At 41.4% G+C, this 25,207-nt stretch overlaps 1 long non-coding RNA gene across 9 annotated transcripts in view; it reads left to right on the forward strand.

Annotated features, from left to right (window-relative positions):
* The first annotated feature begins 7,640 nt into the window (after positions 1-7,640).
* The window catches only part of LOC113993181, a 265,193-nt gene continuing 247,626 nt past the window's right edge, over positions 7,641-25,207 (forward strand). For 8 of the 9 annotated variants that reach the window (XR_005567312.1, XR_005567316.1, XR_005567310.1 and 5 more), the window contains exon 1: positions 7,641-7,711. This is a non-coding gene — a long non-coding RNA (uncharacterized LOC113993181). The remainder of the gene's footprint in view (positions 7,712-25,207) is intronic. The other variant, XR_005567315.1, reaches the window with a different exon arrangement.

Here is a 25,207-nt window from a genome sequence, read left to right on the forward strand (position 1 = left end):
ACTTTGGACTAAATATAGTCTGTATTCTTACATAAAAATGCAAGATGTTTTATGTAAGAAGGTTATCCAATATTTTATACACCTACATTTTCTCTATGTGGGGAAAATGAAAAGTTCTGCCAATGTGAAGTATAAAACCTGTGATAAAACCTTTGGAGCAAAGTGCTGTGCCTCCAACATGAAGATTGCAGTCTTCTGTATGATGGAGAAAGGGAACCTTATCAATAAATGTATTTGCAACAGATATGCTTGCAGTGTCTGCACCAGAAAGTGGTTGCCTGGTTCTATTAAAGTTCAAGCCAGACTGGAGTTGGCAGGTTTAAAGTACTTTGAACCTGGTCCAACACTAATTTGATGGACAGGGTTGGAATAAGGCAGTTTAGTCTGTGACAGTAAAACAAATACAAACAGTCTCCTGGCTCTCTGATGCTGTTTACAAGAGCATTAAAATGATTTCCCACTAATGATACACAGTTGTAGGGATTGCAGCACTATATCATGAGGGTAATGCTGCTGCTACTGAGGTGTGGATCTAGAGAGATCCAAAACAAAATGCCAGCAGAGCAACTGGTCCATATACAATGCCAGAAATGACATTCTAGTAAAATAGAGTCAAAGTGTTGCTGGTGCACTTCTTAAAGGAGAGAAAATAAATACAGGAAGCAATTCACGTTGGCTTTGCCTGATGCTCTAGTGATGTATTTGTTATTATATACCTGGTATACATAGACCTGGTTTTAAATCTCCTCTTTGCATGGCTTAAGTATCTTATTCCATATCAGGTTCCTCGCTTCTTGTGTTAATTCATGTCATGCCTTCTATATAAAAGACCTCTTATAAGGCACATTTATGTTCAGAAGGACATTATAGAGCACTTGCAGATTTGCTAATTTAGCCTTGATACTATGATGTATTTTTAAAAAAAGTTTGAAGCTTGCTTTCTTGTAACCACCACATTTTTCCTTAAATGAAGGGCAATAAAACAGTGTTCAGGAAGTATTTATGCATACATACATTTTGTATAAATGTTGCCTCAGAAAGCAGAGAATTTTATATTTACCCTTTGGGCTTTTTCTCTGCTATAATGCAGGTTCTTTGACAGCAGTGTCCCTTCTCCTTTCCTTCTGCATTCAGTGGGAATGCAGAAGCCCTTGGTTTCTTTTTGTTCAGGACAGAAGTTGTGTTAACCTTGCAAATGCAGTGAATGTCAAATTGGTAAACTGCTGACTTGCCTAGCATTTGTCTTTTCAGCCTATTTATGCCATAGCTGTATGTTAAAGAGCACCATAAACCACTTATAATTTGACCCATTCTGTGCAAACGAAGCAAAATCTGCAGATAACACAAACTGTAATTCCAGATGTCAGTAGGTTGCAGATCACTTGCTTAGTATTTTTAATGAAAGATGAACACTAAACACTCTTTTATCTCATTAATGATCTACTTATTATTCATATTAACAGAACTGGGACCTGCAAACTCATAAATATCAGTAGATGTTGTGATACTGGCCTTGCTGTGAGTGCTTTATGGGTTATAAATTACTTTAAATTATCATTAGACATGGGTTTCATTGGTGCTGCACGGAAAAGCCCTCCCTCCTTCCTAGTTTTTAAAGGCATCACAAGACTATAATGATGCTGAAAACTGGAATTGATGGAATTGAAAACTGTAAAATTGGAATTGATGTGTAACTTGGAGGTTCACATTTTGTGATGTTTCCCTCTTGTGCCTTGTGCAAGAATTCTCTGGTTATCTTTTTTCAAATTTTTAATGTGATTTCAGGGGTTTACTTTTCCCTGAACACTGAATTTTTGAGAATCTTTGCAAAGATTCTCAAAACCATGGTTGCTATGGAGGCTGTGGAGAGGAGGTATGGAACGGGGGAGACATTTAAATTGCTGTTACTAGAGCTCATTTTTGTACCCGATCCATTCACTTCCCAAAAAGCTGATTTGATCACTGATGTCCCTGTGATGAACCAGCAAGGCAAGGATTAAACTATCACATAATTAAAAATCATTATAAAGTTAAGACATTCTTAGGGTTTAGAAGATGAAATGTTTGATCAGGCAGGAATAGGAGATTTCAGAATTTAGGATTCCCTTTGTCTTTTCCTTCAGTGCTTTTGGGTTTGTATTGGGTGTTCTGAATGTAACTTTACTTAGGTTCATCACCGTGTGGGGGGGAAATGTTAACAGGTATGATTCGTCATACAGCCAGTGGAGTTTCAGGAAATTTGGCAACCAAAAAATCAGGGAAAAAAAAGTAAGGTTTTAACTGAATTTTTCTGTGCTAACCTAAAGCTTATTTACGGCGACATCACCCATCAAGAGACTGCTCCCCCCACTGCTTTTCTGTTAGGCAGACTGCCCCGTGCCAGCACTGGTGGCTTCACAGGGCTTTTCATGCTGTTCTAATCACTGTCCCCTGTGCACAAGAGGAGGCAGCCAACAGCCCATGACGACACCTGCTTTTTTGGGGCCAGCAGCAGAAATGAGAATTAACTCTGCAACAACTTGGATTTTGTTGCTTCAAAATGCCAACTTCTTGCGCATTAATTAAATTTCCACTTGGAGAGAAAAAAAAGTCTCCTGCTATTACCTAGGAGTGTTATTTTGGGTTCTGTGCTTTCTCATTGCTTGTAATTGTCAGGATTAAGAACGGTTCCCGTATTCCATCTCTTTTATCTAGTTCAGTTTGTTCCCCGGATTTACACTGCACTAGGTTGCTGCAGCTTGTATTCATTCGCCTTGCTCTGTTCCCTCACCATACGTTAACCAATCACCAGGATTAATGCATTCCTGAAAGGTAAGGAGCAGAAGCCTGTCTCCTTGACAGCAGGGGACAAACTCATAATAAATACATAAAAATAAACATAAATAGTTACAGCCAGCAGCAGATTGTGTTGGCAGTAAAAAAGAGTTTGCTTGATGCTTTATGGAAATGAAAGCTCTATCTTCTGCCTTCACTGCCATCATTATGAGAGCCCTTTTAATCTGCTCTCTGAACATGATTATCATTTCTATAAACATAAAATATGCTGCTTTAACTCTAAGTTCCCTCCCCTAGATTAATGTCATTGAAAGTAACAGCAATTAAAATAAGAGGCTGTCCAGGCAGTCACTGCAAGTGCAAATTCAGATAACAATAGAGCATAAGTTCAGCAGCTGGTATGACATAGGCAGGAATACCATTTCCAACTTTTTTCCACATCAGTTGCTCTTCCCCTGGCACCTGGCTGGTGATGGAAGTTACATCATGTGTGGCCATCCAGGGTAGAAAATTATTTTGAATAGGTCTTACAGGCCCTTTTATCCTATGGGACTTGACAGAGGTGACTGATCTGAAACTGGCAGAGGCTCAGTGCAGTAATATAACATGGTACATGAATTATTGCAATATGGATTAAATGCTATATACAGATATAAAATGTCTGACTGACTGACTGTAATTGTTCAGCTAGGAATAAAGTAAGTAGAATGCTGTGTGGTAAGTTTCATCTCACTATCTTAAATTATGCATCCATATAGCACAGAAGCAAACCCACATAATGGTAATATTGTCAAATGGACTATCAACCTCTGGGAACTTGCCAAACCTGGTCACGGTAATGTCCAGCTGTCTTCTGCACTAGATAAAATAATTTTCTGATCCCAGGTAAGCTCCTGAGGGACTAGTGGGAGCTTTTGACTTCTGTGAAGCAGAACATTTGGAAACTGTGAATGAAAGTTTCATGCTTGTAGACATTGCAACTATCCTTGCTCTTAGTTTGTAAATGTCAGCTCCAACCCTCAGCTTCCCCACAAGCTCTTCATGCTTCTCTGACAGTAAGGAATGAGAGTATTGCTGGTGTAGCTGGTTGACTCCCAGTTTCTGCACCATGGTAAAGTGGAATCCTGCTGACATGGGTCTGCAGGAGCCATTCTCTATCCCCTCATGAAAGCTAGGTAGTGTGACAATCATGTTGGAGAGGAAGGGGCTTCACTGGAATAAATTAGCTGTCCATGCCTTCTAGGCCAGCTTCTTAACATGATAAGAAACTGAACAGCTTCTAGGCCCTGACCACTTCTGGAATAAAAGCAGCTCAGGGTTGGCCTGTGACTTCTTTCTTCAGATGATGCAGGTTAAGACAATGTCATAAAGTGTACAAGGGGAAGGAAACATATTCTCATCCTACCTTCTCTTTCTCCTGTTTCAGGGGGCCACGTTTTTGATCACGTTTTTTGTTGTTGTTTCTCACCTCCCCACCCCAAAATCGGTGGAGTTGCAACAATGAAATTTTGAGGCAGGGACACAAGCAGAAATTTGCCTGTCTTTGCTAGAGCCACTGGCAGCATGAACAAGCTAGTGCAGGAGCAAACCTCCTGAGGTGGGCTGTAATAACTTTCTGCAGAGAGCAAGAAGTACTTGGTAACTACCTGGTCCTTTCTTTGCTCCAGGAATAGTGCAACTACATGCTGTCCTTTCCCTTGGGCAGATGGCGATTTGGATGATAATCTTGCAGTGAGTCCCTCCTGCTCAGCTTGTTCATGCTGTAACTGGAAAGTATTTTCTGTGTGCTTGTGCTGCACTGACTTCCAAAGCTATGGGAAGAAGGGCTGTATCGAGATCAAATTTAATATAAAACTTAAAAATAGCACTGGGAAGATAAACCTGGAATAGCTCCCTCCGTCTACCGCGTACTCTGCTTAGCACTTCCTTTCACCCCGCAGCCCAGCCCATCACTCCCATGTGGTGTTACCGTCGCCATAGCATATGTTAGTTACTGGATCAGTGCCATTGGTGGCGCATAGTTTTTGCATATAACCCTTCGATAAAATTCTACATGGTTTCTTTGCTGTGACTCAGTAAGTTGAATCCTTCTTGTATGAGAAAGACGAAAGAGTTCAGGAGACAAATGACTAACATATCTACACCTTGTGATGTTCTGCAAGTACCTTGATTAAAAATACTTCAAATTGGTGCTGTTGCTGTATGTGAGCCACAGGGCAGGTAAAAATCTTTATCACTGGTAGATTTTATAAGGTCACCTGTCATCTGAACACCAGCCACAAAAAATTAGCATATTAAAAAACTACCATTAATTCATTTCATACACCTTTTAATCTTCATTTGACTCCTGATTTATACCAAGAGTTCATGCAAGGTTACAAACGGGGACCTTAAAAATGCACCATTTCTCTGGCATTTCACATACACAAGTTTCATGAACTTTACAATAGTGATGGTCAAAAAGTGTTAGGGAAAAATCCTCGAAGTTCCTCTTGTTCTTTGTATTCTTCAGAATAAAGCTATGGCAGGTATTTCTACAAATGTACAGCACCCATTGCAATTTCACTGAACTGAAAGAAAAAACTGAGGTTTTTTTTTTCCCCTGTGCATTTTTTTAAAGCCCCTGAAGAAATAAGTGAGAGAAGAGAGGCAACCTTATATTCGGAGAGATAATTGCCACAACAGTATATAAAACTCCTTTTCTTTAGCTCATAACTTGAATGCTTGAAGAGGATGGGTTGTAACTGCCCCCAAGCTCATCGAAAGACACTTCACTTTCTCGGGGGTACTTATTAAACTGAAGATTCATCTCACGCTGTATGTGAGAAAGGTGAAATAATTATGCAAAAAAGTGAGGGAAAAGGAATTACTGCTAAGTTATCGGTGCACATGTGACACACAGCATGAGTCTTTCTCATTCACAAGAGAGCTTTTAGTCCTGCTGAAACAAGGGAAAGATATAGGAATTTGCCTTGCAGGTCAGTGTGCAGGGGGTCTGAAGATCTGATAGGCTCTGAAAACTACTATCTGTGGCATATCTTGACACAGAAACTCTGGAACGAGTATGCAGCACATGTATTGAGGTGCCTCTTCTTCAGCCTTTGATGTTTTATGACAATTTTTAATGCTGATGCGGCAAAACAACCTCAGAATGTGCAAAACCATAGCAACTGCTGCAGATTATATCTGGAGATAAAATACCCTTATCTCTTCTAATTTTACTGCATTTCTTCCCTTCCAAGACAACGACAGCAGTCTCTCTTACGAGCAGGGTTTTTTTTATGGGATAGGATTGGAATTTCGGAAGAGACTCCAGTCTAGCAATGTGGAAGAGAGGGCACACATGCTGAAAGCTGATGTGATTTTGCTGGGATAAAGGAGTGCTGCCCAGTGTCTGGTGATTTTTTATTGGATTAAAAGATTTGTGGGGCAGAAACCACTATTGCCAAGACTCTGCTGGGTGCTCCCCAGTACTGTTGGCAGAAGGATATGAGATTGTGATGCCTAATTCTGGGCCACCAGAGCCAGGACCGTGGCCTATGCAGGGACTACACTGGTTTGTCTGTCTAAAAAAAAGTTGGAGCCAGGTCTTAGAGGTTTTTCTGATGACCATTCTCTTGGAAACTGGTATATTTCCGTGGAGACTTTCAGTTTAGCAGATATGGCCTTTCTGAGGGAGAAGAATATCTGCTCTGACGTTTCCCAACTGCTTTAGTTGTAAGTGCTGCATATGATGGTTTGTAAATCATTACTGTCAGGACTCAGTACATTAACTTGAATAAAATAATACACATTTCTTGCTTATTAACACCTTCAAAATATACAATCATGCCTCATTTTTGCTTTTTGAAACAGGAAATATTCAAACTTTTCCTTGGGTAAAAAATGTTAATTTCAAGTGTTTAAAAGAAAATTAATAGCAATGAATATATGATCAGAAATTGTCAAATCAGTTTTTACTTCCATTATAAGACACTATTTTAGTTTACAGGCTGAGTCCTATGGGATTTTGGAAATAAAGCAGTACCACGAGGATCCAAACGGAGAGATGCACCCTTTCTGCTGCAAAAAAAGCTGCAAAGGAGAAGACTTCAGTCAAAGAGAGCCAGGACTAGGACACAGGGATCAGCCCCGAGGTGAGCGGGTGCTGGCAAGCCTGGCGAGCTGCAGTTACTTTAATACAGAGCCTCCATCAAATTCCTGGAATTGATTAGTTGTTAACTCCAAGGAAAACAGTTGTGCAGCAAAAGGGAATAGAGACAATTTTTGAGTGGTGTTATCTCTCCTGTGATCTTCCCTCGTGTTACGGATAGAACTGCTGCTGAACTAGTCAACACAATGACATCGCTCTCTCCCCTCAGAAAGCCTTTATAACCAGAGGAAATCCGCCCATGATTTCTCCACCTGCTTCCCAGAGTCCGGCATAACAAGGCCAGGACACAGCAGTCTCTCTGGGCTCGCCGGGACTGGCAGTTCCTGCCCAAATCACAATTACTCTTTTTGAAACAGGCCCCAGCTTCATAGATGAGAGGGGTTTGTTGTGCCCAAAACTGGGAGAAACCTGCCCAAAGACACCCTTCCCCCCGCCAATCCCCCGCAGAAAAAGCTACTTGTTAATTTTTCCGCCTCCCCCGCCGCGCTGGCAGCGCCGCCGCCCCCGCGCACCCCTCGCCCGCCTCCTCCCGCTCCGCCGGGGATGGCCGCGGATGAGGAGACACCTGGGTTTCCCTGGCAACAGGTGCCGCGGCGGCCGGGAGAGCCGGGAGAGCCGGGGTTTCCCCGCTCGGCTCCGCGCCGCCGGCGGCCCCGGGAGCGCCTCGCGGGCCGGGCCGGGGCTGCCCCTCGGGAAAGGGGCGGCAGGGCCGGCCCGGCCCTGCGGCCCCCGGCGGGACCAGCCGGGGGTCCGGGCGAGAGCGGCCCCGCCCGCGGCGGGAAGGTAAGGGCGTCCTGCCGGTGGCGGGGTCGGGGAGATGGAGGGGAGCTGAGGCACCCCTCGGGGTCAGGCACAGGGGCTCCTCCCTGATCACCTCCCGTGGTTAGAGGGCTCGCGGGGAGGGTGCAGCTCAGCCCAGAGGTGAGCCCTGTTCCCCTGGGGCCGGGGCTCGCAGCTTCCTCCTCACTGGCCCCCGCCTCGGCCACCCTGCTCTGCCCACCTGGGGTATCTCCCAGCCTCTGCCATCCCGCTTGGCTTCGCCGACGGCCTCCTCGTGCCTGGGTGCCTTCTCCCATCCCCGCTGCTTCCCATCGCGCCCCAGGCACTTTTCCCATCCCCACTGCTTCCCACCGCGCCCCAGACACCCGCCCCTGCATGTGCCCTCGGAGCTGGTTTGCTCTTGCGTGGGCCTGGGCCCACTGAGGTGGCATCTCCTCTCTCATCTGCTTCAGCCAGGCAAGGCTTGCCCACTTCCCTCTTTATTTGTCCTTGTTTACATTTGTCCTGAGCGAAGGTTGGCAGGTCACCAACACAGCAGCGGCGGTGCCTGGTCCATGTGCTCCATCGTAGCGCCCGCCAGGCTTTCTGCTGCTGTCCAGCGCTGTAGGAGTGGATGCCTGCCGGTTAATCCCGGCTTCTTCTGCAGGGCACGGACGCATCAGGTTGGGCACGGGTTTGCTCTAATGAGGCTTTGTGGCTCCTGGACCAGAGCTGGCTCCTGCGTGGGCGGTGAGCTCATGTCTGTCTGTGTGCGCCCTCGTAGTCAGACGTGCCCGCGGTCCAAAGCTCTGTTCCCTTGGCGGGTTGCGGGTCCCCTACCAGAGGGGCATCCCCCGATATTCGTTGCTGGGTGACATCAGACAGAGATGGACAGTACTATAAGTCTTGCCATGTTGTGGCCAAGTACCTCCTTTTCTACTGCTTTATTTTCTTCTTTCCTTGAATCCCAAAGCTAAAGCATAGGGAAGGGCAAAAAGAACAATGAATGTCCTGGTACATATTCTTTAAAAAAAAAAAAAAGCCCAAATCCTTTACAAATCCAAGAAGCATTAAAAAAATCTTGAAGAAAAGTTCTTAAAAAAATTATCCTCACTTAAAATTTGCCTATTTGTTTTGTAACAGTAATGCTTCAGTGGTGCTTGCTAGTGAAGTTAAATGTCGAATAGTCTTCCCATAAAATTTATCAAGAAAATGGGGCTGATTGGTGACTTCAGGCACTAATACAACAACAGCATCACAGATAACAATACAAAGTGACCTTGATGTCAATTAAGAGAAGACTCTATCCATAATTTTTTATTGCACACAAGATCTCTGGACTCTTCTCTGTGTCTCCTTTGTGTTGTGTTTGCAGAAAAAGAAAAGAAATACAAAGCTCCCCTAATGTTATGAGAACAAAAAGTTGTTTATAATTCTGTGACCTGTGTGATATTTTCTGATAATGTAAAAACTCAATTGAAAAAGGAAATAATATGTTGCCTTGCATTGTTCCTCCAAATGACTTAGAGGGAGATAACTTGATAAAAACATTTCTATCACACCCTCTGGTTAGTTAAGTGTAGCTGTTATGTTTCCAAAAATAGACGGTCCCTGAGTGTGCCTGAAGTCTGCAATATGGAGGTCAGTTCTGTGTCATACATAGCCTTTTCTGCCACAGCTACTCTGCCTTAAAATTGTCATTGTCTTCTCCTCTGCCTATCTCTTTAATTCACTCATAATTTTCTATTGTTCTATAAAGTAGACACATGCTTGTAATCAGAGAGGGACAAGCCTGTAATCAGAAAGTAGCCAACAATAGTCGTTTGATGCCATAAAAATAAAAAATGTTCAGCAGTTTGAAATAAGGGAAATTATCACTTTTTAATGGCTCCTGGCAAAACTCCATAACTAACTTTCTTAAGAAATGTATCTACTAAATAGTGAATAATGAACCAATACCTCTATAAACTCTGCACTGAATTGCTTCTTTGTCTTATTTTTCAATGAGTTATAATGTTTTGGCTTTCTAGCATTATTGACATTAAATCAGCTTGCTGACTGTGGGCATGTCTTTACGAAGAGAGTAGCCAGGAATTGCACAAAGCCCAGGAGGAATGTGCTGCGATGGGGGTTGGGAGATCAGGGCCATTCCAGAAGTAACAGGATGCTTTTCCTTGTACTTAGCCTCAGGCATAGACATGGCTTACTCCTTCCCTCGGTCAAAACAAGGAACTTCAGAGGCTTAAGCATCCACTCGGATGGCTGCTAATGAGACTGTTCTGTCTCTTCATACATTTCAAAATCTACATGCCATATTTCAGTCTCGGGCCTTCTGGGCGTTTGTGTCTAATTAGGCTGGAGGGCCTCCAGTTCAAGATTACCTGTGCTGCTTGGTGCTCAATTCTTTTATATGACTTTGGCAATAAAGCAGATTACTGTGGGTTTATGTGCAAGCAAATTAGGGACAGATGTAAGCATTCTTATAAGCCCTGTTCCTGCTTTCTTAGCACGAACTGAATTCTACCATCATCTGGTTCTTTCTACATAAAACGTGTAGTGTGCTGATTGTAGCATATTTATAACTGGGGTACTCTGTAAGATGTGAGGCTTTTAAATACTTCATCTTCTCTTGCCATTTTTTTTTTCCAAATGAGAAACAATACTGCTGCAAGAAAAGCTTCCAGATAGAAATAATGAAAAAGAGAAAAGGACTCTGAGCACGGCTATACATAGCACAGCAACAAATGTTTTAAGTTTGTTTTCATAACAACCTAGAGTGCAATGGAGGAAACAATGCATAGTACATGAAATGATGTTTAAAACTATGAAGTAATATGGCATTGTTTAGGACTGCTATTTTCTACTGCTTTAATTAAAAAAAAAAAAATCCCTGTGCATTAGAGGAGGAATATGGAAAGACTGCTCTGGCTGTCTCCTTGTCATCATGGAATAAATAAACCATACGGTAAAATCATAGAACCATAGAATGGTTTTGGTTGGAAGGGACTTTAAAGGTCACCCAGTTCTGACCCCTTGCCATAGTCAGGGACACCTTTCACTGGAACAGGTTTCTTCAGATCCCCATCCAACCTGGCCTTGAACACTACTGGAGACAGGGCATCTACAGCTTCCCTGGGCAACCTGTTCCAGTACCTGACCACCCTCACAGTAAAGACTTCCTTCCTAATATCTAGCCTTCACTTTTGGAGCTTAAAGCCATTTCCCCTTGTCCTATCACTACATGGCCTTGTAAAAAGTTCCTCTCCAGCTTTCTTGTAGCCCCTTTAGGTACTGGAACCTCATCTCTCTCTGCCTCTCTTCGTAGGAGAGTTGTTCCTGTCCTGTGATCATCTTGGTGGCCCTCCTCTGGACTTGCTCCAACAGGTCCTCATCCTTCTTATGTTGGGGACCCCAGAGCAGCACTTGAGGTGAGGTCTCATGAGAGCGAAGTAGAGAGGGAGAATCACCTCCCTTGACCTGCTGCCTACTTTTCTTTTAATCTTAATTCTCCAGATTGTTGTCCTCTTTAGAAGTGCTAGATCCAATTTTAGGATGTTATCCCTTGTTTTGTTAAGCCAAAACTTGAAGTGAAATTCCAATTCCAGTGAACTAAATGACAAAATTTACTGAACAATTGTTTCATCTTAGATGTCAGTAGAACTGGATATTTATTCAAAGGTAGTTGCCACCTTAAATGAACCTTAACAACATTTAGAAATATGTGTTAAAGTGCACTCCAAAAATCATCAGATTTCTTCACAGTTATAATTTTGGAATCAGGAATATTGTGTTTGAAAACAAAGTTCTCAGTAGGAGGACTTAAGAATAATAGTATCCTGATATCCAAACTCTTGCATAATATAAATCTTAGGGATTTTACCTCAGGTCCCCTTGTGACACCTCTATGGAGATGTTCTGATGCTGAGATGGTGAGGGACAGAGCACCATGAAAAGTGAGTGGCTTCTGCCTTTCAGGCTCCGAGATTTTTGCTTGTGATTCTGCAGTTTGATAAAGTAAATTTTTGTTTCTTTGAAGAAAAAAGATTACAAATGAAACACTGATACCTAATTCTTGGATTTAAATTGTATGACATTAGTGAAGCAGTTCTACATTTTAGAATGCTCCGTAAAACCCCAACACTTTGTGTTTGCAGCACTTGGAGCCATGGTGAACTCATTATTCCTAACATTGCATATATTGTGAAAAAGAAAAAAGGCTACCTGAATATCAAATACTGACTAACGTGTTCATCCAACAGAAATACTGAGCAGCTGCCCCTTTATAAGCAACTTTTATATTAAAGGACTTTCTGTCCTTTATGAAATGTTGAGACAACTGGGACAATCACATCTCAAATGTCTCTACTTTCGTCTCTGGAATACAGAGGAGTGAGCAGGGAGGAAGCATTGCCTGGTGACAAGAGCAGCCAGAGAGCTGTGGTCCTGAATGCTTGTAAGTGCACATAGTGGAATATGTCCTGTTGAAGGTGCTATGCCCTGTTCCCTGCCTCTCCAAACCATGGTGAGAAACAGCCTGGCAATGCCCTTGGAGTCTGTGCCTGGGCTTTGTGTTGGGAGCCTCCATCTATTTAGGAGTACAGTAGTGCACTTTTGTGTATCGGATGGTCATTCATTTTCATAGAAACTGAAGTGACTGCTTAATAATAGAATGTTCCTCCAGAAGAAACTGAGCTACTTTTCAGGGGAAAAGTAACACTTTAACCCCCCTTTTTTATCCCATAACATTCCAGAGATCAACAAAAATCTGCAAGTGTTAACCTTGAAAAGGAAACATGTTTGGCCCTGAAGGAGGAAATGCAAGTGATCTTCTGTTAGAGAGCAATCTTAGGAGATCTCAGAAACCAAAAACCTGAGTTCAGTTGGTCTTCACCAAGATAGTTTTCTGGTGAAGTGTTTCAGAATTACTTTGTATATCAGATATGTGTTCCAAATGTAAAGGAGAGGCTAAATGCCTTAATAAGTTAGGAAGGCAGTAGCCTCATTTATCAAAAAGATAAGAGGAACCCAGATGACAGAATTATCAATATTTTGCAGGGAAAAAAAAATATGGTAGGATGAAGAACTGTACTGCAGTTGGTTAGTGGCTTTGCCTTTTCATTTTAGAGCACTGACCTTAACTCTGAAAAAGCGTTTGTGGAAGAAATATTCTTAGAGACCCAGTCTGGACTTCATGTGCTGGTGCAAATGAAATGCAGGTGGCATTTTAGGATTATTTTGGGGGGGTTGTATAAAATTGGAGTAGAGCTCTGTGGCTTAGATCATTCTACTTTTTTTTCAGCAGTTTCTGAAGTCATTGTAGCTGCAGCTTGGCTGTCATGTTCTTCCTTTAATTGGAAACTGGCCAAGGGGATGGTTGGCAGTCCTGTTTTTTGGAAACCTGGACATTATCTTGCTGCTTTGGGGCCTCTGCAGTATTAATAAACAATGAATAAACTTCCTGGCATTTCTTTAACAACATTATGGTTAAAGAACAATCTGTTTAGGCCTTCAGAGAATAGCTATTGCAGAAGAACAGAAAACACAGTCCACTGACATCTAGCAAATGAATCTTTTTCTTTGGTAAAGTAAAAAGGCTTTTTTGGATCTTTGCACAGCAGAAAGAATAGTCCTGGGACATAGTATAAATAATAAACTACCACTAATAAATATGGCTCTTCCACTGTAGAGTCTTACACATACTGGTTAAGAATCTCTTTTCCTCACTTGGTCTGCATATGATATTCATTGAATTTTGGATCCTGATCTTGAATTTATGTTTTGAGATCTTGTCTTGAAAATGCCACTCAAGTTACCATCCAGTGTGTATCTCAGTTGGCCAGAGCTGAGAGACTATCCCTAGATTTAGTTGGGATGTACTTAACTTTCCCTGGACCGGGGGCTGCAGGTAGAATTGCTCTTCTGTGTAACAGGGGACCATTATAAACATGTTCTGTGGAAACCCGCCCTGTGGGGGTGCTGCAGGGTGAACCAGGAGTGCCTCTGGTCTGTGCTGCTACTGCTTGAGGAGCTGAGTGGTGTGGCCTGTAAGAAGCCCCCATCTGTGCCATGAGCCTTTGAGCAGCTTCTCACAGGCGATTTTTTTTTTTTTTTTTCCCCCACAGCAGAGAATGGAACTCTGGGGGATGGATGTAGGGATTTTCCTTGGCAGTGTAGTTGTGTACTGAGTGCCCTGGTAACTGTAGTCAGCAATACTGCAGCTTTTCCTCTCCTATGGCACATCTCTCTGTGGCGTGAAGATCACTAATGAGGAGCTAATTAGGCATAAGTGATCATGATTTTATTCTGTTTTCCTCTAATAAATATATTCAAGTCCTTATTCTCACTGTTTTATGAAAATGACCAATTTCATAGTGCTGAAAACAAGTTTCAAGACAAAAAAAAAATGGTAAAACATTTTTTTTTCCTGTCCAAGAATTTTAAACTTGATAAACAAAAAGACAAAGAAAACCCAACAAAGAAAATTATTGCTATGGAAATCCCCAAGTGAGAAGGTAGGGGTGTGAATGTTCTACAAAATAAAAGTTAAGTACTTCGGGAAATTGATAAAGGCACACAAAAGTCTCAGTGGTAAATAGAATTATGGATGAAATAGCTTATTCTTTTCTTTTTTTTTTTTAATTTTAAATAAGCATAGTAAGAACAAAACGAGTCTGAACAAAAGAGTGGGCTGTTGTTGGGTGAAAAATGTCCATTAGAATTAAAGTATTAGTTGAATTACTTCTCTTCTTCACGTGTCAGTAAAGGACAGTAAAGTACCGAGACTGTACCTGGGCTGATGGTGATGATGAAGTGTGTAACACCCTCCTCCACCTTTGCTGTGCTGCTCTGTGAGCTGCTGTTGTGCTGCTGTGTCAACTCTTACTATTAGGCTTATTTAAACAGCTGGACCTGACAACTGATACCCAGAAGTTTTTACAGAATTCACTGGAGAGTTCTGTGGGTTATGAAACTTGAAATTTTCAATATACTTTGAAACACTAAGAAATTATAGCAAACTTGGGAATTTGTCACCAATGCTTTCAAAAGGAATCTTCTGGATAATTGGAAACCTATCAATTTGGCTCTGGTCCTGGAAAATGTGAAAGAAATTCTCCTATTACATTTAAGCTTCCTATCATTCTTTAAAACTAGTCAGCCATGATTTTTGGAAAATAGATTTTATCAACCTGACTCTTTATTCCTTTCTTTATTCTCTTTTTTGAGAGATAACAAATACAGTTTGATCAATGCCATTGTGTTGAAGTAATATATAATACACTTCTGTGAGGCATGATTTTTTTGATCAAGAGACTAGACCGAAATGAAATCAATTTGATGCTTCTTAAATGGACTAAAAGCTGGCAGACAGGCTATGAAACATGATTGTAAATGGGGAATCCTCACTGAGTGTGTGCCTTTCTGTTGGATCCTATAAGAACAGGTTATTAGCAGTGACTATTTAGCAATTTATTGATGACCTAGATGGTGAAATATCAGTTTTCCACAGGACTGTGGTGCATTTAAGAGGATAGCTATCTGGTGCAGAGTGATCTGTCAGTGTTAGTAAAGTGGGTGCAAGCTGTAGTGTAGCACGAGTGAGGTTTTAGTGAACTACTGTGGTTCTTGCACGAGTAATGGCAGTAGTGAGTAAAGGTAGAGAAATATTTTGTACACGTACTTTGTATTGATTTTAAGGAGAAAAGGGGTTAGATAATGTCATAGCAATAAAGGACTTGGGAGCATGGAATGCCAAGGTCACTATCTGCTGGATTTACCAGAGAGAGGTGGCCCAGTATCGTGTGCTCTGTTTGAGTACCAGTTGTGGTTCTTGGTATGGGAAGGCATTGTTCAGTGTAGCCAACATGGGCATAACAAAATGCACTGTCTGGAAAGCAACTTTGGAAAAGTGAGATAAACTTACCATTACAATAATAATAACAGTACCAACATTTTGTAAAAATAAATGCTAGTTAAAAAGGGATGTGATTATGGGAAGACTTGTGTTTTTCAGATCTGAAATCTTAGAGAACATCTACCATGTAAGGAAATATTATCCTAAATTCAGGGGGTTTTGTGCAACTTATGACCATTTCCAAGAGGACCATGGCTCGCTCTCTCCATGCATTTATTTGTTTAGAGAACTTTGAAGCTTTGTTCAGGCCTCTGAATGTGGATGAAACTTAATGTAGTCTTTTACTCTACTCAGATTTTATATTAAAGAATTGGCTTTATGTTAAAGTTTTTACTGTCAGGAATGAAAGCAGGGAAAGTCACGTGTATACTTCAGAACTTAAGAGATACCTGCATTCCTTTCTCCTGTTGCTCTCTTACCTTGTTACTTGAGACTTCCTAACTTGCCAGGACAAAGAGACCAGGAATTTAATGTACCTGTTCCTTCTGTTCTTTGATAGAGCTGGTTTTGATCTATGAGTAGAGCAGTTGAATGTAGTGCTCAGCTCAGGCAAGGTTTCTGAATTGGCTAAACGCAGTGAAGGGCTAAGATGAAATTTTTATATTGGGCTAGGTGAAATTTTTGCACTGCTCTTGACAGAGGTTGTACCAAAACTCTGGTGTAGAGTTTTCACATGACTATGTTTATATTACTTCCATTTGAAAGAATTTTATGTCTCTCTGCAGACCTGTGATTTGTTAAGATTATACTGGAATTTCTTAATGTTGAAATGGTGTGTGACAGAAAGCAAAAGCAACTTTAGTTGTTTTACAGTATTACAGTATCTACAGTATTACAGCTTAGACATCATGGTCTGCCCAAGAGATCTCAGATGTACAGAAACAGGTTCTGCTCCACACTCTCGGGAATCAAAAAAATTTAGAAGTTTGATCTTTAGAAAGTCCATTACATTGAAGTACAGCCCTGAGTATCTGTCCAGTCTTTGCTTATGCTATTTACTATTGACAGGGCTCCGAAAGTAATGCATGAAAAAGTTCTGTATCTGGAACAGTTAATGTTCATCTGCATGTTTTTAACCTTTATGCTAAAGTAATGAAAAATGCTATTCAGTTGAATCCAGGTATTTCATATAAAATTAGTAAAGTTAGTAATTATACATACCATTTCTCTATCACTTTCGCCCGCTGGAACAATTTATCCTTCCATCCTACTAAAATTGAAAATAATGGAGCTGCCTTGCTTTGAGGAGGACTTTGAAATTACATGCCCGGATCACCTAGAAACAGAGCCAGGGATAGTATCTGTGCGTCTCAAACTGCTCTTTTATCCACTGGACCGTGCTGATGACACCATTAAATACAAAATTTGATAAGTACCCAAGTGCAAATGCATAACCAAATTTCAGGTCTTGCTGTAGGAATGTACTAAGAATGTTTTTAAAAACTGTGATGATAAATTATTTTTCAAATAGATTTTTTTATTATTATTTATAAGAACATAAACAGAAAATTTGACCCTCCCTGCTTTTCTCAAGAAGAAATTTACATTTTTTTCCTGTGACCATGAAAATACTTCTTTCCTCCCCATTCCAGTTACTGCATTGAAAGCCCACCCTTTGTTTAAGTTCAATTCCTATCTTCAATTTACAGCTTACAACATGCACAGTCTATATTCTCCAGCAGTTGCAGCAACACTTACATGTTGGAGCTGTTTGTAACATCAGTGGAACTATCTCTTCCTCCTTTTTGAAGTTATGCCTTAAAATGATCCTTTCTTCCCAATTTTTGCCACAAATTCAATTTTTTATAAGAGCTGGCAATTTCCCAGCAAGCTTAAAAAGAACATCCAGTTGCTTTCTTTTGCCCCTCACTCCCCAGTTTGTGCTGAGCTGTGCCCTCCTGATTTACAGCTGGATTAAAGGTGCCTCTGATAAAGACCTCTCTGTCTCCTCTGGGACTTAGTGTAATGTTCTCTCAGTCCTCTCTCTAGGTCTTTTAGTGTTACAGTCTACAAATTACCACCCTCATCTCTTTTGGTGTTGCTCTGTCTTGCCAAAAAAATAAACATGGCTGTGGCTGTCTCGTGTGTAGCCGGGACTATCGGTTTCCTCCCTGAGAAGATGAGAGTGCTCCTGCTGTGTTCGTGTCTGTTTTCCAGCAAACACTGCAAAAGCACCTGAGAGAACTTCTGTTCACCTCTCTGGTATCTCTGTTCAGAACATTTTGATTATTAAAGCACCTGTATGAAAGATGCTGAATGACCACCTTGATGGAGAAGGAATACATACCATTGTCATAGGCATACATGCCAAGAGAGAGATACCGATTAGGAGATTTCTGGTTGCAGTCTAGCAGCCAGCCTTAGGTGCATGAGTATTTTGTATGACCAGTAGCTATTTATGGATGATTCCTAAACACAAGCTCTGAAAGGATTAGCAAGATGTACGGTATGTGATACTTTGCCCTTTCCACAAACACCAGGGTCACAGCCCTAAAGAACTGCAATGAGGTCATAAAAATATTCTTTTTTTTCCAAGCTTTAAAGATCAGCAGTATTTGTCATGGAGCAAAATGGCATGGAAGTTGAACTTCTGTTCCCACAATTGTATTTGAGAAGTACTCATGAATCTTGACAGACTTATGAGTGATTGTAAACAGCTGAAGGAAAACAATAGGGCTGCGCTGGCCATGGGACATGGGTGGGCCCCACCGTCGGTGTATCTGTGCTGATGAAGTCTTGTGTGGCAGGTAGAATATGTCAGAGAGCTGGGGCAATCACACTGCAGCGTGTTTGAGCTTCAGTTCCAGCTGCTCCTCAGCTGCTCAAATGCTTTATCTGAAGAAATGTATTAAATAAAGTGCATTGTGTGTGGTTTTTTTGAAGAGGCTGAACTGTGTCTTCTCATGATGCCAATTCACATCTAAGAACATTCTGGCTGTCGTAGCTTTAACCTCAACCCATTCTCTTAGTTCAGGGAAGCACATGTTGCCAGCTCAGGGGTGGCTCACAGAGGTGTAAATACAGATGGCTTTATGTGTATATGCATTCATATATGTATGTTTATAGCTCAGTGTTGTATTAAAATGAATATAATTAACTGAGGAAAAGATAATTCCTGGAGAAGTTGTCTAGGACTAAAGGTCTTCCATGGCCTAGAGCAGAAAACCTTACAAAAGGATGAATTTTCTTGATGCCAAGACCTTATTTCATAAAATATGAAGAGAAGATACAGAATTGGAGAAGCAGGATATAAAAACCCGAAGTGGTGAGATTGTTGACAGTGGTATTTGAGGATAGACTGATGAAGGAAAGAAATAATTTACTACCCACTTACAAATTGCAGAGGGAAAGAAATAGCAATCCTGCATGCTCTGATATGACAAAGACACTTCTGTCTGTAACTAACCAAAAATCTACTGCTGTTTTGTGATTCCAAGTAACTGAATCAAAATCAGTAAAACATTTTACTTCTTTTAAATGCAATTGCCTGTGGGTAGAAAATGTTTCCTGATGTCTCCTAAATTCTTTAAGTGGTGTTTCTGTGAGTATATGAAGATGTATTCTGCACAAAGGAATACTGTAGTCTGGAATCTGTGTTCTGGAATCATGTTGTCTGACAAATTTCTTTATAAGATATGAGAAACTAAATAGTTACATTGAAAAGGCTTTAAATTTAAAGTTTATTTTGTTATTAAATTACATACGTATAATTTTTAAGGGAATACTATGTAAAAAGACCTCATTTCTGGAAATTTATTAGTTAGGGCTAAAAAGCTGTTTATATACAAAATCTTTCATATCCCACATATATTAAATGCAGTGTACTCTGTCTATAAAGATCTCTTGTGGCTTACTGTTTGATCTGAACACCATGTAATAAAAAGTTCTGCCGAGATGAAATTCTGTGTAATTGAAAGCCCAAATGAAGAAGATGCCTAGTAGGGAAGGAATAAAATGCACAAACTATAAGTAAATAGACATGCTGAAAATAGTATATGAGGTGTTTTTCATTTCTACAAACTGGAATGCTAATTTCAAAGAAGAAACTACAAAAAATGAAAAGAAATTACAACCACTGTCACACTCAAAATATCTATGTGAAAAAAGACAGGTGAAAGAAAAGATGAGATCACAAAAGAGGTACTTTTGCAAGAAAAAAACGACTCTTACCAGACTACAAGTAAAATCCAAATGTGGTGAAGAGTTTACTGGCCTTTAGAAATTAGGTACTTTAAACAGTGAAGGGAATTTCATAGTCCAACGCTACCGGAAAGGTGGGAAAGATTGTATCCTTTTTATTGCATTTTAATTTCTGTATCAGTCAAGGTATGTAATTTTCAGGAAAAGAGGTGTAAGCTGATTATTTGGTAATACAGACATCCCATTTTGATGTTTAATTTGCGAATGTTCATGAGCTAGAACATTTCACTAAGCAGCTGATAGTGTGAGGAAGAGTTAAAGCTGTGGGTTCAGCCTCCTGCTGTGCAGGCAGTGTGTTGGTAGAAGCAGCTGCTGAAGAGTAAGACAGATCTGGAAGTTGGGCTCCTGCTACATCAGCTTGGAATGAAATCAATAGGTGGATAAGACGGGGTTGTCGTTGTCCCTGTTCTTCAAGGAGATACATGCATGGCAAGGATTTGATGAGTGGAATTGTTAAACTATATCTGAGCAGTGCTACACAGGGACATAAGACTTTGTATCCCCAAGTCTCCAGAGGGAACTACAAGACAACGGGATTAACTGTCAGAGTGGATTCGCTCGGTAGACAGAAACTCTTTTCTACATGATTGGAATAGATAATTGATGGAAGATCAGATCCTGTAGACTTCTGGAACAGAGTAGTTTTTCACTTTTTCTCATTACAGTCTTTGTCATGAAAACATATACTTTATGCCATTTTCTGGTCTTCTTACAGTCATTACACTGGGAGTGTTATCACTTTTAATTTTTCCAATTTTTACATTCCTAAGGCCTGATATAATTATTTTCTCATAATAAATTCTCTGTTTCAGTGTCTTTATAAAGAAATGAACATTGGTGGAGTTTGGTGAGAAATCATATTCTTTCCTGACAAGCTAAAGATGGTATTGTTTAAAGAAATAATTATCTTAGGATACCATTTCCATTAAGACCTATTTTTAGGAGCTGGTTAAATGTAAGAAAAAGTAGTGATCAGTACTTTCCATAGACACTGAGAAGGGAAGGAGCTGTATTTCTCTAGTCTGACTTTGAGCATGAAAGAGATCCAGGGATTCTTGCATCTGACTCTCTGTATTGCTAGAAAGTCATCTAGCTTTGATCTGCCAGTGGCAAATGACAGAGGATCTAATACAAGCTTTTGGAGAGCAATCCAATGACTACTTAACTGGGTGAAACCCAATGAAATTCAAAAGAACTGGAATAACTTTCTATTTATGGCATGAATTGTCTGTAACAGGCATGCAACCTTAAAAAAAACTTAAAAGTTTAAAATCTTTAGAAAGGAATAGTAGGTTTGAAGAAGAATTAATAGATGTCCTTTGGTTTCTGCTGCACTGGATTTCTCATTTCATAAACTCTCATTGTCCAAACATATGCCTTATTTCTAGACTGGAACTATCTAGTTTTAATTTCTAGATTCTGCATTTTTTACAATCTTTTTGTCTTTTATATTATTTATTCAACTTCAAAATAATGAGCAGGGATGCCTATCCCATGTATGCATGGTTTGTAGGAGGCACAGATTTGTTTGAGTTAGGTCATTCAGCACCTTCAGTTCCCACCCCAGTCAGGGTCAGAGGGATTAAAACCCACACAGAATTCTAAATTGCCTGTAGTTGCTAAAGAATATTAATTGGATGAAGCTGTACACCAAAGATCAGCAACACTTCTGTCTCTTCTGTACGTCAGGTACCCGATGACGGCAAATGCCCTTGAAACAAAGTTAGACTGAGAAATACAGCAGTGGGTGTTGTATGTTGGTACATGTGTGCTCCTGGAGCTTACTGGTATCCATTAATTGGATGTTGCTGAGTTATATAATGTCCATATATAATCTCCTATTCTTATAACATTTTCTGGACACCTATGGTGATGTTACTGTTTGACATTGGCCTATAACAAGCTGGCTTGTGCTTTCAATTTCATGTCCATTAAAAACAAGCCTTAAAATGGGCTGCCCCCTTTTGGGGACAATCAGACTTTGTTTCAGTTGTTTCAAAAAGCAATCACAAGGAGAATTACCAATAAACTAGAGAATTCTGAGCAGAGCAAACCGCTGCAGTGCAGAACATAATTCATAGAAAGCATTTGACAATAGCATTTTTGATGATTCATTCTCCTGACTCAGATGGCAGAGAGAACTAGGCATGGGAACAGTGTATCTTTGCAATAAAAGAATGAGAAATTACAGGGTCACACTTGTTATGATGACCCTGGAAATGATAGCAGGTTATTCTGGTGGCCATTCTGGGCCAGGTTGTGATGGGTCAGGGAGAGAGAGCACAGTCAGTAAATTTATGAATACAATATAGATTATTGAAGGATGTAGGGAAAATGTCTAGCCAAGTATAGCTGATGACTTTTCCTATAAGTTTGTCTGGTAAAGATAATTTCATGTGCTGTAGGGTATGCAATATTGTGTGACATCCTAATTTTTTCATAAATTGTTCTCTGAGGTGGGGCAGTTCTGCATGAGATTGTTTTCATAGTGTTGTGTCTTGTATTTGCATTACCCTGTGACTAACTAGCGGTGAGGTCTGCCTGAAGCTTTACGCACTGCTGAGCTGCAATAAAATCTCTCCGCCCCTTGAGCACTCCAGTATCTGACATTGTGCTTGTTTTAATGGGATTATTTTTTCTTGTACAGGGACTCCAAATTGGGCCTCCCTTGTCTGGCAGCATCTGTCCAGCTTGTTGGATTTCAGTAGGCTGGTGATGCCTGCATCTTTGTCGAGTTTAGCTGAGGGCAGCCTGCCCGTTTAAAAGCATGGGGATAAAAGTGCAGTGTTCTGACAATCCTGTTTTTCAAGGAATCCAACCTAAAATGAAGAACACTAAATTAGTGTAGCTCTTGGTAACTGGATTAAAGCTAACTACCTTCAAAGGAATTGCTATGCAGTGCAGTCTTCCCAGGAAGGATCTTATTTTGGAATTTTTTTACCTGAATTGAGGTGGGAACAAAAACCATGTGCCTTGTGCCTACGTTTGCAAATCTCACATCCTGCACGATCCAGCTAGATGTGCCTGACAGCCCCCTGCACACCACAGGTACATCTCTATTGACACGCTGAGTTGGAGACTGTAAGTATTCCAGAAACAGAAAGATCCCTTTTCTGGGGCAGCCGTGCCCCCATTTTTAGTCCGGTCAGAAACCTTTTTGCTGTCTGCTGCTGAGGAGACCTTCAGTAAGAGGATGACAAGGTGTGGGATGCACAAGTGTCTGTGGTAGCTGTGCTCAGGGCCTGTGCAAGAAATGTTCAGAGGTGCTGTGTGAGATATTTTCCACTGAGCCTCAGCTTTCCCACGCTCCTGATCCTGCCGAAGGTGGTGGTTCCTGTGTGTGCCTGGCCTGCTGACTGGGGCCACCTGTAGCTTGACTGCAATGTGGGCGCACACAAACTCTGGCCACGCTACCTGGTGACATGATGGCAGGTGTCCAACCCTGCCACTGGAAGGAGGTGGGAGCTTGCTTGGCCTGGGTCAACCAGCACCAGTGCTGTAAACAGACCCTTCAGGTGGAGTGCAAGGTACAGATGCTTTTTTCTGGCTATTGCCACTTTGAGCTGGTCTTCAGAGGATGGTTGAGGTTTATTTTCGACCGATGAAGCATAGGAAGGTCCTTGAAACCTAGGGAGAGTGAAGGGAGATGGGCTGATACAGATTCCTTCCTATCTTTAATTTTGTTGTTTCAACTGCTGCCTCTGAGCATTTGTGCATGCTAACTTCACAAATGCCTGGCAGTCTGTAAACTTTACATCGTCTTTCCTTCAAAGTTGGCTTAACCTGGCTGGGGAGTCTTCCGCAAGACTATATGAGTCACAAAAAGTAGCAATATGCTAAGTTAAATACAGTAAATGATTTATCTCCTCTCCCTCTGGTTTGTGTTTTGAAATGTACGCTGCGCGGTTTGATAGCTTCCTACCACTGCTGCCAGGCCACCTGTCCCGCACCACGGCCAAGTCTTTGTCTCCAAAAATACCACTGCAGCTCAGACAAACAGCTTGGCAGCCATGCCAGGGAAGACCGTTAAAATGACAATCTCGTATCGCCACGGTGGGAGAGAAAGATACATTACATGTCTGACCCAACACTTTAGAACTGCAGAGCCATGTCTAAAATGCATGTAGTGAGCTGATCAGCCTCTGGAAACAGGCATTGTGTGGCATCACAATAGTTAACATAGTACTACTGCTGTCTGTGATATAGTCTGATTTTTTTTTAATCAGTCACTCAAGTTATTAGCACTGGTGAATTAGGCCTTTATCCCTTGCCACAAGTGCTGGAGCAAGTCCAGAGAAGGGCAATGAAGCTGGTGAAGGGGCTGGAGCCCATGTCCTCTGAGGAGCAGCTGAGGGAGCTGGGGTTGTTTCGCTTTCAGAAAAGGAGGCTGAGGGAGGACCTCCTCGCTCTCTACAACTACCTTAAAGGAGGTTGTAGCCAGGTTGGGGTTGGAGTCTTCTCCCAGGTAACAGGTGACAGAATGAGAGGAAGTGGCTTCAAGTTGTATCAGGGGAGGTTTAGATTAGATATTAGGAATAGCTTTTTCATGGACAGGGTTGTAAAACATTGCAAAATGCAGCCCAGGGAAGTGGTGGAGTCACCATCCTTGGAAGTGTTCAAGTAATGTGGATATGGCACTTGAGGACATGGTTTAATGGTGAAAATTGTGGTGCTGCTGAGTTGACAGTTGGACTTGACCTTAAAGTTCTTTTTGAACCATAATAATTCTATGATTCTATGAAACCCAGTGCTTTTTCTCTGCTTACTCTTTCTTTTTTGCCTGTTAGTGAAGGTACTGTAAGTATGTAATGCCATGTGCTGGCTGCAGACAGTCACTTGACTTTTCAAAAAAGTAGGTTAAATGTAAACAGACAGTGAAGTGGGTGACCCACTGAGATTTAGGTCTCCAGAAGCATTAGGGTTGCCTCTATGCTTATGTTGCTGTTCATGTGGTTTATATAGACTTGGCCCATATGTTTCCATACCCAAGCTAGCTAGCAGCAGCCCAGGAGACAGCAGGGAACCTAGTGCTGGCAGCACCCTCCCTGGATAGGACTGTTAGTGCTGAGCTCTCCAGTGCCACGGTAGTGGTGACCCACCTGCTGACCCATGGGAGCTGGAATCGCAGTCACTGGGACTGTGGACACTTCTCTTGTGTTGAACGTCAAAGAGGGAGCAAGAGAATGGAGTTGCAGTCACTTGGGATTTATTTGCTGTATAGTTGGGTATAGCTGAACGTTTTGCACAGAGCTGCAGGGTGAAAAAGCCCAAGTGGGATGCAGCTCCTGCAAGGCATCCTTGTCCCTGGCAGCAGCAGCTTCTGGTGTGCAGTGGGGGGACTTCAGGGATGACATCTCCTTGCTGATGGGCTCTGCAGAAGGCACTGCTTTGCACACCTCCATGATGGG

Source organism: Pipra filicauda, unplaced genomic scaffold (genome assembly GCF_003945595.2).
Source record: "Pipra filicauda isolate LSUMZ 115617 unplaced genomic scaffold, ASM394559v2 scaffold12_size5214236_pilon, whole genome shotgun sequence".
NCBI classification, from domain to species: domain Eukaryota; kingdom Metazoa; phylum Chordata; class Aves; order Passeriformes; family Pipridae; genus Pipra; species Pipra filicauda.